This window comes from Talpa occidentalis, unplaced genomic scaffold (genome assembly GCF_014898055.3).
Source record: "Talpa occidentalis isolate TD23 unplaced genomic scaffold, MPIMG_talOcc4v2.1 talOcc4.11, whole genome shotgun sequence".
Classification (NCBI taxonomy): Eukaryota; Metazoa; Chordata; class Mammalia; order Eulipotyphla; family Talpidae; genus Talpa; species Talpa occidentalis.
In genome coordinates this window covers 77,168,972-77,183,780 of record NW_023601104.1, presented here as the reverse complement: position 1 = coordinate 77,183,780, position 14,809 = coordinate 77,168,972, and the positions used below count along the sequence as shown (strand labels likewise).

Below are 14,809 nucleotides of genomic sequence, written 5' to 3'. Positions count from 1 at the left end.
ATTAGAGTTAAATCCAAAAAAAAAAAAATCACTGTGTCAGACACCAAGGAGCTTGCCACTATGTTTTCAGGTCTTACATTCAAGTGCGTGGTGTAAGAGAGTAGTCTAGTTTTGCATGTGGCTGTCCAGTTTGCCTGGTGCCATTTACTGAAGAGACTGTCCTTCCCCCATAATATACTCTTGGCCCATTTGTCCTAAATTAATTGACCATATGTGCATGTATTTATTTCTGGGCTCTCTACACTGTGCCTTAGGTGTTTTTAAATTCCTTTGTGTCACCCAAAGGAAAATAATTGAATGGAGAACTTTATTACTGTGCAACAGCTATAACACTTGCCTAAAATAATGAGAGACTATCTGGCCAAAGACTAGAACCTCACATGGGAAAGATGCATGCATGATGTCAACCAGGATTAACTTCTATGAAAAGAAGTATGCAAGTGTCCATCTGTTTCCTTCACTTTACATGGCCTGTTTTGCTACTTTTAACAACTAACTATGCATTTGGGCCTTTATTATCCTTTGAAACTGGAGATGTCACTACCTAATAAACATTAGAATCCTTAGATTAGCCAAACATTCTACACACATGCTCTCTAGGTCAATTCATTCACCAACAGGTAGGATTCAACATTTAACTAATGGTCCATGAAGGAGCTGATCTACTTCTTAAGGAGTCAGGAGTTAGTCTCACAAGTGGCAGAGACAAGAAATTATCTTCCATGTAGTATGAACACCTTCTGGTTGCTATGGAAGTTACAACTTAGACTTTCTTTTCTCTGTAACTTTGAGTGCTCTTTTTGAACACTATGTGATTTTACCCTAGTTTTAAACAATTTGAAATGTCTAATAAATGTTACATTTAAATATTATCTCTCTTTTGAGGGAACAGAATTCTGTCCTAACAAGAGTTCAAATGTCTGTGTTGGGGTGAATCAAGCATTTTTGCTGTTACTATATCCTTCATCTTATTCAGCAGAAATGTCACTTCCAAGATAACAGACACAAGTTTTTTGTTAGTCCTCATGACAATACTGTACTTAACAAAAGCTAAAATTCCTGAAAACAAATTCTGTGAATCAACTTTATCACACCATCTCACAGAAGCTGATTTAATGTACACTGGAAAGAACAGACCAGTCAGTATGCGTTCAGAAATGTACCTCTACTCAGTCAGCCCCACAAGTCCTGCGACCTCCAGCCCGTCTCCCCGTCAGTGGAACAAGCTGCCGGGAGTGAGCGATTAGTGCCTGACCCAGTTGCAAGAGGCACACAGATGTGCACTATCAGTCCATTACAGGGAACGTCTAAGCTCCAGGACACGGTATTTTCAGAGCTCTCTCCGTCACAGTCAGCACAGAAATGCGAAAAAGCATTTCTGATGAGGTGCTGCTGCCAAGGCTGAAGCAATTTCAGGCCTGCTTCCAAAGGCAACAGGACAGCATCCCACTGAATGAGGCACTGGCTCAGATGCATCTGCAGCAGCAGCAGCAGCTGGACACCCATGGTAGGGGGTAGGAGGGGTGGGGACTAGGGGGCAGACACTTAAAACTGGCAACCGGTCCCTGTCTGATTACTCTGGAAGAGAGGGGAAGGAGTGTCTTTTCCCCCCTTCCCTCTGACAAGTTATACTTTCCCCAGTCCAGCTCACACGCCTCTCCATGAGGCTTGTCTTTCACCCTAATATGTACAAACTCAAAAGCCTGAGAGCAAAGAGCTAAATAACAAGACAAAAAGCAGTATTCTATATAAAAGTTTAACAAAGGTTGTAAGTCCCTCAGTTAGAGAAATAGCCCTCTCACTGAATAAAAAGTGAGACTGAGACTCTCTGATATAATGATTATAAAAATCAGTTATTTTTCATGGTCATTGCCAATAAAAATGTATTGCCATTTATAATGGGCACTAATTCCTCTCTTTGTAAATATTATGAAATACCAACAATGCACTTTAATGCAATGCATGCTGTATTTGTTCAAAATGCACATCACTGTGTTTGCAAAAAAGGTCTAAGCAGGTCAAAGCTGGCATAATGAAGAAACAGCTATTCCCTGGAAGCAGTTTTATCAAAAGCAACTGGTTCTCGGATGTTAAGAACTAAAAAAGTACTTATGGTCAGTTACTCAGAGAGTAAAAGGAACCACAATCCTCTTTCCCATCTATGACACTTCACAGTTTACTAGAGAACATTCTTCTACTCATTATCACCTTCGGGAAAACAAAGCAAGTCCAGTGAGACTGCAGGGAAGATCCCCGCACCAAGTGCATCAATGGCCACACAGAGGCTACAGGAGAAGCAATGAGGCTCTCTGCCCCTGCCCTTGGAGGAAAAAAAATACAAATAATAAAATCCAAAAAATACAAATAATAAAATCCAAACAGTTGTACCCTCTCTCTGGTATTGAAAACAGCAACTAAAAAGCTATTTTGCAGATTCTGCTGCTCTCCCAAGCGCTGCAGGTAGAGGTGTGCCACACTGAATAAACTCCCCCAAAGAGAGGGGCTAGGTAAAGACAGGCAGTAACTGTCTCAGATACAGGCTGCCTTTCTTCCTTCCTTTTGGTTGTTGTTGCTTTGAAACTTTAGGAATGGGCCTACTTCACCTTTTTGCATCCAGAAATTCCAGAAAATAGATACAAACTCCTCCAAAAAAGCACCATGACCCTATGTGTATTTTATAACATTTGGGAAAAAATGAACTTGACAATGAAGTTTAGATACCTGCTGATAATGACAAATATCTAAAGTAGCAAGCCAGTCTAGGCAGAAAAGAAACACTCAAGCATGCAGATTCCTTTATTCCAGGCAGGACAGATTAACTGCCTTCCTCAGCCAGGATGATACCCCCAGGTACCAGGTAAAAGGATTCCCCAGCTGTGGTTTCACACCACCTACAGGGGGGCTGACCATTGGTGGTGGGTGTAGTATGGCAGTGTACACGTAAAGGGTGTGCTCCTATACCTCTAACTACACCCAGCATTGTAAACAATGTTATTGACATGCACACACAAAAAAACCCCCTCATAATCGGTGGCAAATTTTCAGACAAAATTTTAATTCAACTAATTTTTAGAGGACTGATATACCACACAAAAATTGAATGCAGAATGGATAAAAACCATCTCAACAGTATACTCTCTTATCTTGAATCCTGAAGAGAAAATAACATCTCACACTTCCCACTCAGGCAGAGAAGAAAGATCCTCGTGGGCAAGAACAGGGAAGAAGATTTGATCTTTAAAAAAAAAAAGAAGTGTTACTGTTGGTGGGATTTGAAAATCAGAGCAGCCACTATAGAAAGTAGTGTGGAGACACCTCAAAAAATTAAAATTAGAAATTTCATACTATGCAGTTATCCCACTTCTGGGTATTTTCCTAAAAAATACGAAAACACTAATTTGAAGAGATATGTGCACCCCCATGTTTACTGCAGCTCTACTTGCAACAGCCAAGAACCGGAAACAGCCTGAGAGCCCATCAACTGATTAATGGATAGAGAAGATGTGGTCTCTAGACACAATAAAATATTAATTTATATTTATACTTATATATTTATTTTAAAAAAGATGAAATTACACCATTTGCAATTACATGGATGGATGCAGAGAGAATTGTGCTTAGTAATGAAATCCAGAGAGAAAGCCAGTATATAATGTCACTTGTATGTGGAACATAAAGAAAACCAAGAGATGATCTAAATAAAACAAAAATAAACTGTTGGACTACTGGCCAATTAGTGGTTACTAGACAGGATGGGGGGTGGAGGGGGCAGGGAGGAGGTAAATCCCAGGAAGGGTGGCACTGGTACCGTCAAGGACACACATTTTTGCACAGATGCCTGAAACTTATATAATGTGATAAAATGCGACCTCCAAAGGATTTTTTTTTTTTTTAAGATTTATTTATTTATTTATGCAAGCATTGGGTATAGTCAGAAGCACGGGAGGGTGACAGAATTCACCAGAGCCAGAGTGGGGAACAGAACAGGCAGAATGACGAAATACACTGCTGACTGGAGCAGTGGGTGCAGCAGGAGAGGTCTGTGTGCCATGTGGGACCCTCTCCGGCTGCTGGGGACCGAACCAGCGCTGCAAAGGCTGTGGGCAGCTTCGCAGCCCAGCGGCTCAACCGCTGCACCACCGGGGAGGCCCTCAAAAGGAATTTTTTAAATAATGTTTTTGACTTATTTCCTAGTTGCCTTACAGAGTTAACAAAAGAGGAATTCATCTGATAGGAAATTAAAATATTTTAAGTTGACAAGTCAGTCAAGTTTTAATTAACTGAGCAACTATGATTTAAAAAAAAAATTCAAGAAAACACTCTTTAGACCTTGGTCAGGTAACAAGTTACAGCAGTAATGACCAAGTTAGCAATTTCTCTTTGGTGTTTTATAGAATCCTCACCTGAACTATTTTGCTCTCAATTTTCTTGAGATCTAGTCCACCCCTTTATTCTTTACCTGAGTTTGATTTTATTCCCATCCTCCCCTGAGAATAAAGTCAGCTACACCTTTCCCCCATCTTTATTTAAAAAAAGGAGAAAAGGAAGGGCCTCCCCTGGTGGCACAGCAGTTGAGCGCTGGGCTGTGAAGCTGCCCGCAGCCTCTGCAGTGCTGGTTAGATCCCCGGCCACCAGCGAGGGTCCCACATGGCATGACAGATGTCTCCTGCCGCGTCCGCTGCTCCCCTCAGCAGTGTATTTCATCAGTCTGCCTGTTCTGTTCCCCGCTCTGGTGAATTCTGTCACCCTCCCATGCTTCTGACTGTACCCAGTGCTTGTATAAATAAATAAATCTTTAAAAAAAAAAGAGAGAGAGAAAAAGAAATGGAAATAGAGGGGAGAAAAAGCCCACTTGGAAGGAATGAGAACAAGGATGTGAATCCAATTTAAAAACACTTAGCCAGGTCCTTTCCAAAAAAGGCTAGACTCTTATCTAAAACGAAAAATCTGCCCAGCTCTTCTTTGTATAGGAATAGAAAGTTTACTGGAATCAGTGACCCACTGATAGCTTGCGAATTAGATTCCAAGCAGTAAATAAACACCTACCAAGGGCTCTTTATTTATGGCATTAACATTAGGGCTGACAATAATGAGTGCTATGAAGTAAAACTAAGAAATAAAGAACCCCAGACATTCAGTTCATCAGACACACTCACCCAAACTCTAAAGGTTCCACGAAGCCACCCATAAGTAAGACAGGTATGAAAGATAGGATTACTGTTTATTCATCATGACAGTTTGAAAACAAATTCAATGCTTTCTTCAACCACTGCAGTGCTCAGATCTCAGGTTCATTATGACACCAATGAATCAAAGTTGCATATTTTCCAATAATACAAACTGACAATCTAAAACTCAGCATGATATGCCTAACATAATTCAAATCATCCTCTCAAATAAAGGGGCTGTGATCTCCAAAAAGGAAGCCAGCAAGTTGCTGCTGAATGAACTTCAAAGACAGTGCTATGTTCTTGCTAACATCAACAGCTGCGCAGACACATTCTTTCTCAAAATTCTCATTTTCTTCCAGGGGTGGAGTTTCCCAAAGAATTCCAGACTAAAACCTAAAAGGACAAAGTGCCAAAGTTGAGTGGTACCACAAAATGCATACTTTCTTGCAGACAACTTTTACACTCTTTACTCGGAAGAGAGCACAAAAGAATAACATTCTTTCTCATTTGCTCTGTTTACTCCACAATGGCTTCAGAACAAGAACCTGTGGGGGTCATTACTGGCCTACTGGTTGCAGTGCATCATTGCTCATGGAGAATGCCTGTGTTAAGGATAGACACTTAAAAGAAGCCCAGTGGAAGGAAGTTAAGAGGGCTGTGGCACACATACCAAGCTATTTTGAGCCTCAGAGAAAGCGGGCAGCAAACAAATGCTGAGGAACTATCAAAACACCACAAAGGACAAATACTTTCAGATCCAGGCAGATGTCTGTTGCTTGAGTCTTGTGGTATAATGATTTAAAAACCAGACAACAACCCAAGTTACTGTAAATGAAAGCATGAGACGGGGTAATCAGAGATCTGAGTCAGAGCAGAATTCCACAGTTTTGCAATGCTGCACTGTTAAGATATGCAAAGCTGTTATAGGACTGGAGAGGAGCAGAGAGAAGAGAGAAATCAGACAGAATGTGGCAGGACCATATGTTAAAAAAAAAAAAAAAGGTAGGAGTAGGAGGGACCATGACCTTCAATTATCTCATGGGAACAACCACTTGTATTCTCTGGTCACTTGCCTTTTCTCTCCCATCTTTTTTACCAGGGAAACAGAGTATATTTTAAAAGTATATTCTTTTTCTTCTACTACTCTTTCTATAAAGCACATTGTACTTTCACAAGATTCCTTCACTTAAAAAACAAAAACAGGGCCTCCCTGGTGGCACAATCGGTTGAGCACTGTGCTGTGAAGCCACAGCCTCGGCAGTGTGGGTTCGATTCCCGGCAGGCCAGGGAGATACCCACATGGCACGGCAGACCTCTCCGGTCTCAACGCTGGTCCCCTCAGCAGTGTCTTCGGTCCATCTGCCTGTTCTGCTCCCCACTCTGTCTCTGGTGAATTCTCTCACCTGTACCCCAGCTATTGTATAAATAAATAAATCATAAAAAAATAAAAATAAAAAATAAAAAACATATCCACTGAGACAAACATGCCCTACAAAAGAAAATCTCCCAACAAAAATCACTGGAAGCAAAAGTTAACCAAAAAATAGGCCAGAGTCCCAGCTTCTTTTTGAAGAGGTAGCCTCCTTACACTATGATGAAATAGCACGACCTATAGAAGTAAACACCTGTGATTTAGAAGATATTTAAGTACATAAGATTCCTGGCTGTCATCACCTACAGTAGGTATTTCAGTTGGTTGTTTTTTCTGTTTTAGTGGTGTGCTCATTGTTCTATGAGAAAACATCATTAGCCCATGTTAATAATAGCTATTTCCAGGTGGTAAAATTATAGATGGTTTTTATTTTCATCTTTATGTTTATCTGTATTTTCACCTGTATTATTTTTATAGAATCTATTTTTTTAATTTTCTGGGAACAAAATCTTAAATGAGATTTTCGTGATGCTTAGAACAAACATCACTGAATGGATGTTATCTCACATATTCATCAGAATACAATTAAAGACAGAATTATAGCAACAATGCTTTCTGAACCTTGGGCTGAATCTTTACAAGTTCTATCTATACTTACAAGCAAGTTTTATGTATACTTGCAGAGAAGCTGGATAAACACTGCTACCTCCATCTTCAAAATAAGGTCACTACAAAGTAATACCATAAGGATATCATCAAAGTTTAGGGGTCAAATATTCAGACAGAAACAGAGATAGTTGTTCCACCTTCATGCACTGTTTAATACAACTTTTCAGATTACTGGGGGGCCACCTAATTCCACAGACCAGACTAATTCTGTTGGTTTGAGAATTAAAAACAAAAATAAGGATGGTAAGTTTTCATCAGGGATTAACATTCACTCAGAAGTTGCCTCTGAGGGTGGCAGAGTTGGGGCGGGGCAGAATGAAGGGCACATTACTCAAAGCCCAAGTAGAGAGACACCCAGAGGAGCTACACCAGGAGGGAGCAGCCCCTATCCATGGGCAGTCTCCTATTTATTTAGAACTGGGTTCAGAGAAGGTGGGCAAGTCCATGGAGGAATATACATGTGTGGGCCATCGCCTGGTGCAAGCTAAGGTGGAATGACCAGGGGTTATCGCTGGGGGCTGAGTGGGCTCCATAGTTCCTGCTAATCAGAGCATAGTATCTCTATTCCCTATTCTTACCTAACTTTCTGCTAATCTTTACAAGTAAAGTATTCTAGCAGATCTTGCTAATCTGACCATAATATCTGCCTGCTGTTTTCAGCAGATACTGGTTTCCCAATATGTTCCTCATACCAGGACTTTTGCCTCCTGGTAAAAGGCCCCTGCCTGACTATACATTTAGCTTGACCAGCAGGAACTCTGGACACCAAGACAACAGCCCCGTGAAGAAGGCCGGGGATTCCACAGAAAATTGAGATTTCATTCCCCAAAGTTAGAAGGCATCCGCTGCTGAGGGATAAGATATAATCCAACATAAAACTGCTTTAGATATTTTTATACTCATTGAGAACTTTGGAACTCTTTGCTGAGTTCTAATCACTGCACACATAATAAGAGATGCTGACTGCCACGCTCTGCAAGTGATGATTTACACAGAGTAACCTAGAAGCCATAAAGTAAGGCTGAATTCCCACTGAAGGTAAACCTTGGACAACCTTCTGCTTAGGTGTTGGCTAGTGACCCAAGTATTTACACAATATGCAAACAAAGGGTAATAATGTTGGGCAATTGATATTTGGTACAGAAGCATGGTCTCAGCTCCTAACTGCAAAAGGAACTTGAGTGAAAGTTGAATTGAATACCAAACTAGTCCTTCTGAAAAAAGGATCACAGTTCTTAGTAAATAAGCACTCTTTATAAACAGAGCCCAAATCAATAGCAAGAAAGTCTTCGTGATTTACATTAAGAAGAGCTTAACTATGTAGTGAGGAATTTTTTCAAGTATATTCACTGACATAAAATACTTCACCAATCCATTTCTGAGAAACTTATTCTAAAATTTTCAACTTAATTCAGCAGATGCGTTAACCATAATTGCAAAATTAGAACATATTGTTTTCAAGAACTCCAGAACGAAGGTCTCAGTGTTGAGCAGACAGCAAAGACACAGATGCACAAGACAACCTAACTCACATGCCTGAGCACAAGCGCCCACAGACACACAACAGCGCCATGCCCACAAAATACAACATTACATAGTGAGCTGCTACTTCCTGTCAAACGAAGCAATTCCTCAAAGTGGTCCAACCCCTATGGAAAGTTGTGTGGCAGCTCCTCAGACTACTAAAAATGGAACTAACATATGACCCAGCAAGTCCACCCACAGGGATCTACCTAAAGGACACTAAAACATTAATTCAAAAGGATATTTGCACCCCTATGTTTATTGCAGCACTATTTATAATAGGTAAGATTGGAAACAACCCAAATGCCCAAAAATAGATGACTGGATCAAGAAGATATAGTATATATACCCAATGGAATACTATTCAGCAATCAAAAAAGATAAACTTATAACATTTGCAGCAACATGGGTGGAGTTAGAAGGGATTATGCTCAGTGAAATAAGTCAGAAGGAAAAAGAAAAATATCAGATGGTTTCATGTATAGGAGGAATACAGGGGAATCAAATAAGGGATCAGAGAGAAAAAAATAATAAAAAACAAAACAAAAATAAACAGGCAACTATAAATCAGAAACACTCTGCAGGGGAGGGAGAGGGATCAAAACAAAGGTGGGGAGAGCACAAGGGACTATGGTGATGAAGCACAGGTGAATTGGTGGTGGAAATTCTATGGGGACTATACCTAAGAAAGCAATATTGTACAAAAATGAACAATGATGCAAATATATATATAAATAAATTATTTAAAAAGACATTTCTCTGAGATGCTTACTTGTATACATTCCAATATGACAATAAGGGTTTATCCATGTGTTAAAATGAGCTCACATACAAGTTGAAAATCTCATCTTTCTGCTACTAACTAGGTAAATCTGTTTCTTTTTCTCTTTAGAGCAGACACACTAAGATGATAAATGCTGGGCAAGAACCCTAATGCACTATCAGAGAAAACCCAAGAGGAAAAAAAAATAATTAAAAGTCCTGCTTTCTAAGGAAAGGCTTCATTTTACCTTTACTCCTAATCGACTTAGAAATGTCCTCAACTTTAGAATCAATATGATTATTTTAAAGTTGTACTGCCATAAAATATATCAAAGCAAAGTCAACATTATTTCACGAGGACAAAAAGTGACTTTCACCCACTTCACTGCCAGGTCCCACAGAGCTCACTGTGTCTGTCGACCCACTGTTAAGGCAGATGAAGAAAAGAATATGAAAATCCCACCCAAACTATCAGAAATAGTGATGCAGGGTCCAGTTAGAAGGAAGCCAAAAAGACACAACAAATTTCTAGATTTCCCCTTCTCTCATCTGTGCTGTGGAGGTGAAATCGAAGCTTCAGGTAGCAAGACACCCCAGGATTTTCCTACCTGAAAGGCGTGAATGAGAGAGTGAACTAGAACTAGAAGATGGAAGAGTATATTTACCTTCTTCGCAATGGAAAGTATATACATCATGGAGAAATACTCTAAAATGGAACAGCAAAATCAGAATTGCTTACTGAAGTCAAATATTCTACGGCTCTTCCCTTTACTAGGGAAGAAAAGTGCTTTGACAAAAGTATATATAACCCTCTGTAATACTTTCAACCTCAAGGAACAGTTCTCCCTTTCTAGTTCCCTCAATCAGAATAGAGCAGAAAACATTCAGTAGCGTTCCAAACAATTTGTGCCAATTTAGATGATTCATGTATGGCTTTCCCAGACTAAGTGGTCGACAGCCAGTGCTTTCAAGTCCACAGGCTGTGGGGCCAGACTTAATTACAGATCTGAGTCACTGTCTACAGTGGACCATCCCCCCAAGAGGCACCATTTCTTTTTGAGGTATGAAATAACCCAGTCCAGTTCTTTTTATAAAAAAAATATATAAGAACACATCATTCTACAAGAAACAAAAATATCAATTCACTGAGCTGATTTCACAAAGAAAAATTTACACCAGTCTTTTCCCTTAGAAATCAACTGTAACACTTTTTTTAAAACCACAAAATTAACACTAAATACATGATGAAATTAGATAGCTTAGATATCTTGCAATTCTTGTGTCTGCACTTGGCCTGCTGGCTTACTATCTTAAACACAGTTGTCACCCAACAGGAGAGATTTAGGCCCTCTTTTTTACAGGGTGTCATTGATTTTAGTGTTTCCATGTAATGGCTGTAATCTTCTAACATCGGTAACATTTTAAGATCCTGGATCCACAGCTGAGGAAAAAAGTGAACATGGTAACATTTAAATAAAACTGAAGGGCCCATTCTCTGAACAATAACCAAAAAGAAAAACAAAATTCATACAGCGCACAAAACCCTAAAAATTCAATTTCACATAAGATATCATTGTTTTCCTTCCTGTGACATAAATACAACATGTGAAGTGGAGGGGTGGGGAGGGAGGGGATCTTTGGGTTTTATTTTTTTATCTTTCAGATGTAAAACATTCAAACAAAATTAAGGCTCTGGGAAAAAAAGAAATCCTCTTTTGATTATTAGAAAACTTTTTCTATTTATCAGTAATTACGTTCTCAAGTTGAAAGGATTTATTTCCAGGATAGCAACATTCCCAACAAGGGGTAATATGAACCCTCAAAAGAGGAAGGATAAATTTTCCAAAAGCAGAAGTAAAATGACGGAAGAGACATTTCAGATCATAACATGAAACCATCTCCAAGGCTTGCGTTAGGGCACAAAGGCAAATGAGCCATGGCAAGTATTTCTGAGAAGCACGAGGTTCCAGGTACCGGGGTCACAGTCAGTCCAGCTGTGGAGCCTGGTCTCTAACTGTGCAGCCAAGAAAAGGAACAAACAGACTACTCAGAAGCTCAGAAGTAAATTGTGTCAGGGTGCTTCTGTCAGGCAGCTAATTGTCAGAGCACAGAAAAATGCAGATTTATCTATGTTTGCCAAAAAAAAACATTCTGACCACAGAATGAAATGCAAGAGCAACTAACATGTGCAGGTTGTTAAACGTCTCGATTATGTACACATTTCATTACAGATCACTAAGACACTTAGTAACAGATCTTCTGACAGGTGTCCGGGAAAAGATTCATAGCCTCTCTCCATGATCCTGAATTTACTCTACACTCCTTTGTGATTTTTAAGCAACAAATAAATGCAGTGTCTACAATGACTTGTAGTTTAAAAGCATGTGCAAAATCCTATGACACATACTATACTTTTGTGGTAAACGTACAAACAAATGCATGGGAATTTAGAAACCAGGATGGCAGTTTCTCAGCAGTAGAAAAAGGGAAGCGCCCTTAGGGAGGATTATCCTGGGGATTTAACAGTTGAACAGAACCAGCAAACCTTAGATTTCTCTAAAGTGCTGTGGGAGGAAGGTACATCTGGTTTTTCATTATGTTCTTCCTTACATAGTTACATAGGTGAACTACTCAGGGTAATTTTGAAGAATAAAAGTGAGCAACAGAAATCTAGTTATAAAGACTGTTAAGAAAACACCAAGAACAGGTTCACACTGCCAAACACAAGTCTTGAGGGGGCCAGCAGTGAAGACCCTTTCAGCATCAACACAGCCCAAGAGGACTGTTGATTAAAAAGCAAAATCTTGAGGGTGTGGGTAGGGGTATCTGAAAGCAGTATATTTTATTCTCATGTCTTTGAATACTAAATCACTACCTGTTAACTTCTAAGAGTGAAGAGAATGCCAGTCAACACCAACACTCCCTGCCAGTTTAATTTAACGGCATTATTTTGCCTCCTTTGCAATTACTCCCACATCCCCCAGGGAGAAACTAATGGATTACTAAAAATAAAATGGAGATTAAGTGAACCACTAAGGATGTTTTGGCTCCCAATTCACACTGGCTTAGACAAAAAGGAAATGTTTTGGCTCAAATACTTGGACTACTGGAGGAAGGACAGGCTGAGGCGCTTTCTTGTCCTCCACCCTGTGTGGCTTCTTGCTCAGGCTGAAGCCACCCTGGACCTCACACCAGCACATAACAATTTCCAGAAGAAAAAGAAAGAGAGGCAGGATCTTCCTGTAGCTATGTTTTAACTATGAGAAGACTTCTGCCAAAAATTTCTGGCAAACCTACCTTTTAGTCTTGGCTAAAATAGGATTACAGGACAGGGATTCCAGAAACCATCCTTCTGGCCAAGTTAACACTCAACACCAGATGATGGACAAGAAGGTAGCAGATTCAGGATTGCCCCTCTTTTTTTTTTTTTTTAAGATTTATTTATTTATACAAGCACTGGGTACAGTCAGCAAAGGAGGGTGAGAGAATTCGCTAGAGCCAGAGTGGGGAACAGAACATGCAGACTGATGAAATACACTGCTGAGAGGAGGGGCGGGCGGCAGGAGAGGTCTGCGCACCATGTGGGACCCTCGCCCGGTGGCCGGGGATCGAACCGGTGCTGCAGACGCTGTGGGCAGCTTCGCAACCCAGTACTCAACCACTGCCCCTCTTCAGGGTCCAACCCAAGTTCTGATTGTGTGAGTTCAATTCCTTATGGGAGTGGATGGGATACATGTGTGAATCCAGCCCTGATGTACATTCTGCTAATATTACAGGGCAATGCTGTGTTGAAACAAATCACTATCATGACACATTTGTATTAAAATGCAACAGACTCAAAAAGCAGGTGAACAAATGAACCGATCTCTTTGAGAAAAGTAGGTTTAAAAAAAAAATGCTCCTGGGGCCTCCCTGGTGGTGCAAGGGGTTAAGTCTCAGCAGTATGCAGCTACCAGCAGCCACTGCAACATGAATTTGATCCCTGGCCAGGGAGGTGACCCATATGGCACAGCAGACCTCTCCTGTCTCACAAGCTGCTCTCCTCAGCAGTGTATTTCAGTCAATCTGCCTGTTCTGCTCCCCACTTTGTCTCTGGTGAAACCTCTTACCCCCCACATCCTCTGGCCTGCACCCCAGCTCTTGTATGCATAAATAAATAAATCCTTAAAAAATATTGTTTCTATATTTTCACCATCTCAATGAGATTTTAAAGATGGAAAGTCAATAGTTTATAAAGCAGGTAGGTCATAGCAAATACAACATAGTACTTACTATATTCTTGTGCCATGACCACTGAAATTTAGATGACAGCATCCACACTAATAATGTAAAGCCTGAAAAAAAGTAAAAGAAAAAAATGTAAGAAATTTCACTAAAATAAAAGCTGCAAAATTTTGCCAAGTCTTATCTTTTTTTTCTGAAAGAAGCAAACCAGTCTTTTCAAAATAAGCAGTGACACTTAAATAAGAAATTAAAGAAAATACCTATACTATTAGAGAGTCTATAAATATTTAAGTTAAAATCATTTGCGTCTTGTGTAGGCCTTACCGCAAAAGAAAATATAAAACATAATACATTTTAATCCAGTAACACTGCCCTGCCCTGAATGATATACAAAACTGAAACCAAAATTATTAAAAAGTCCTCAAAAACCATGTAATCTAACTTGCTTTAATGCGACTTCAAGCTAGGTAAATTGGCTTCAGTTTTTCAATTTCTAGATTCATGGATCTGAGGAAAAAAATCTCGGGGAAAAAATGCACATATCTGGTTCAAATATTTAACACTGCATCTTAATAAAAATCTTGGAATACTCAGCATACCATGTAATGCTAAAGAAACTCATCCATAGACTGGGACTGTAAGACCCTGAAATGCCCTTTAATATTCAAATGTGAAAGATAAGAACTTTGTCTCTATCCAGATAACAAGACAAAAAAATAAGTAAATCAAACTAAATTACTAAGAATTTAAATCATAAAAATCTAACAATGCTGTGTGTTTCCTAAGTATGCTGTGCCTTGACAAGGCTGGGGGAAGCTACTGCCCTTGAGTCCACAAATATCAAACCTAAGTTCACTTTCCTGTGTATGGAAGATTCTATCATCTTTTCATTCATTATGGTTTGTAGCAGAGGAAAAACCTTTTCCTCTACCTTCTCGGGTTCAGTTCCTGAGGGTCTTCAAATTAAAATGACAAAGACAAATTAGTAGAAGAAAAGGCCTACATCTCTTTATTAATGCTAATATTTTTATGCCTGGGGAAATGACAGCAAGGCAGTGAACCCCCAAAGCAGCAGTTAGACCCTGGG

The 14,809-nt window shown here is 39.8% G+C and overlaps 1 protein-coding gene across 10 annotated transcripts in view; it reads right to left on the bottom strand.

The window, feature by feature from the left end:
* The window catches only part of SIPA1L1 (signal induced proliferation associated 1 like 1), a 517,634-nt gene that overhangs the window by 348,592 nt on the left and 154,233 nt on the right, over window positions 1-14,809 (bottom strand). For 8 of the 10 annotated variants that reach the window (XM_054691354.1, XM_054691347.1, XM_037503618.2 and 5 more), the window contains one exon: window positions 13,771-13,832. The exons of the other annotated variants lie outside the window; for them this stretch is intronic. The gene's annotated coding sequence lies outside the window, so the exon portion shown is untranslated. The remainder of the gene's footprint in view (window positions 1-13,770; window positions 13,833-14,809) is intronic. 10 annotated transcript variants of the gene reach the window in all.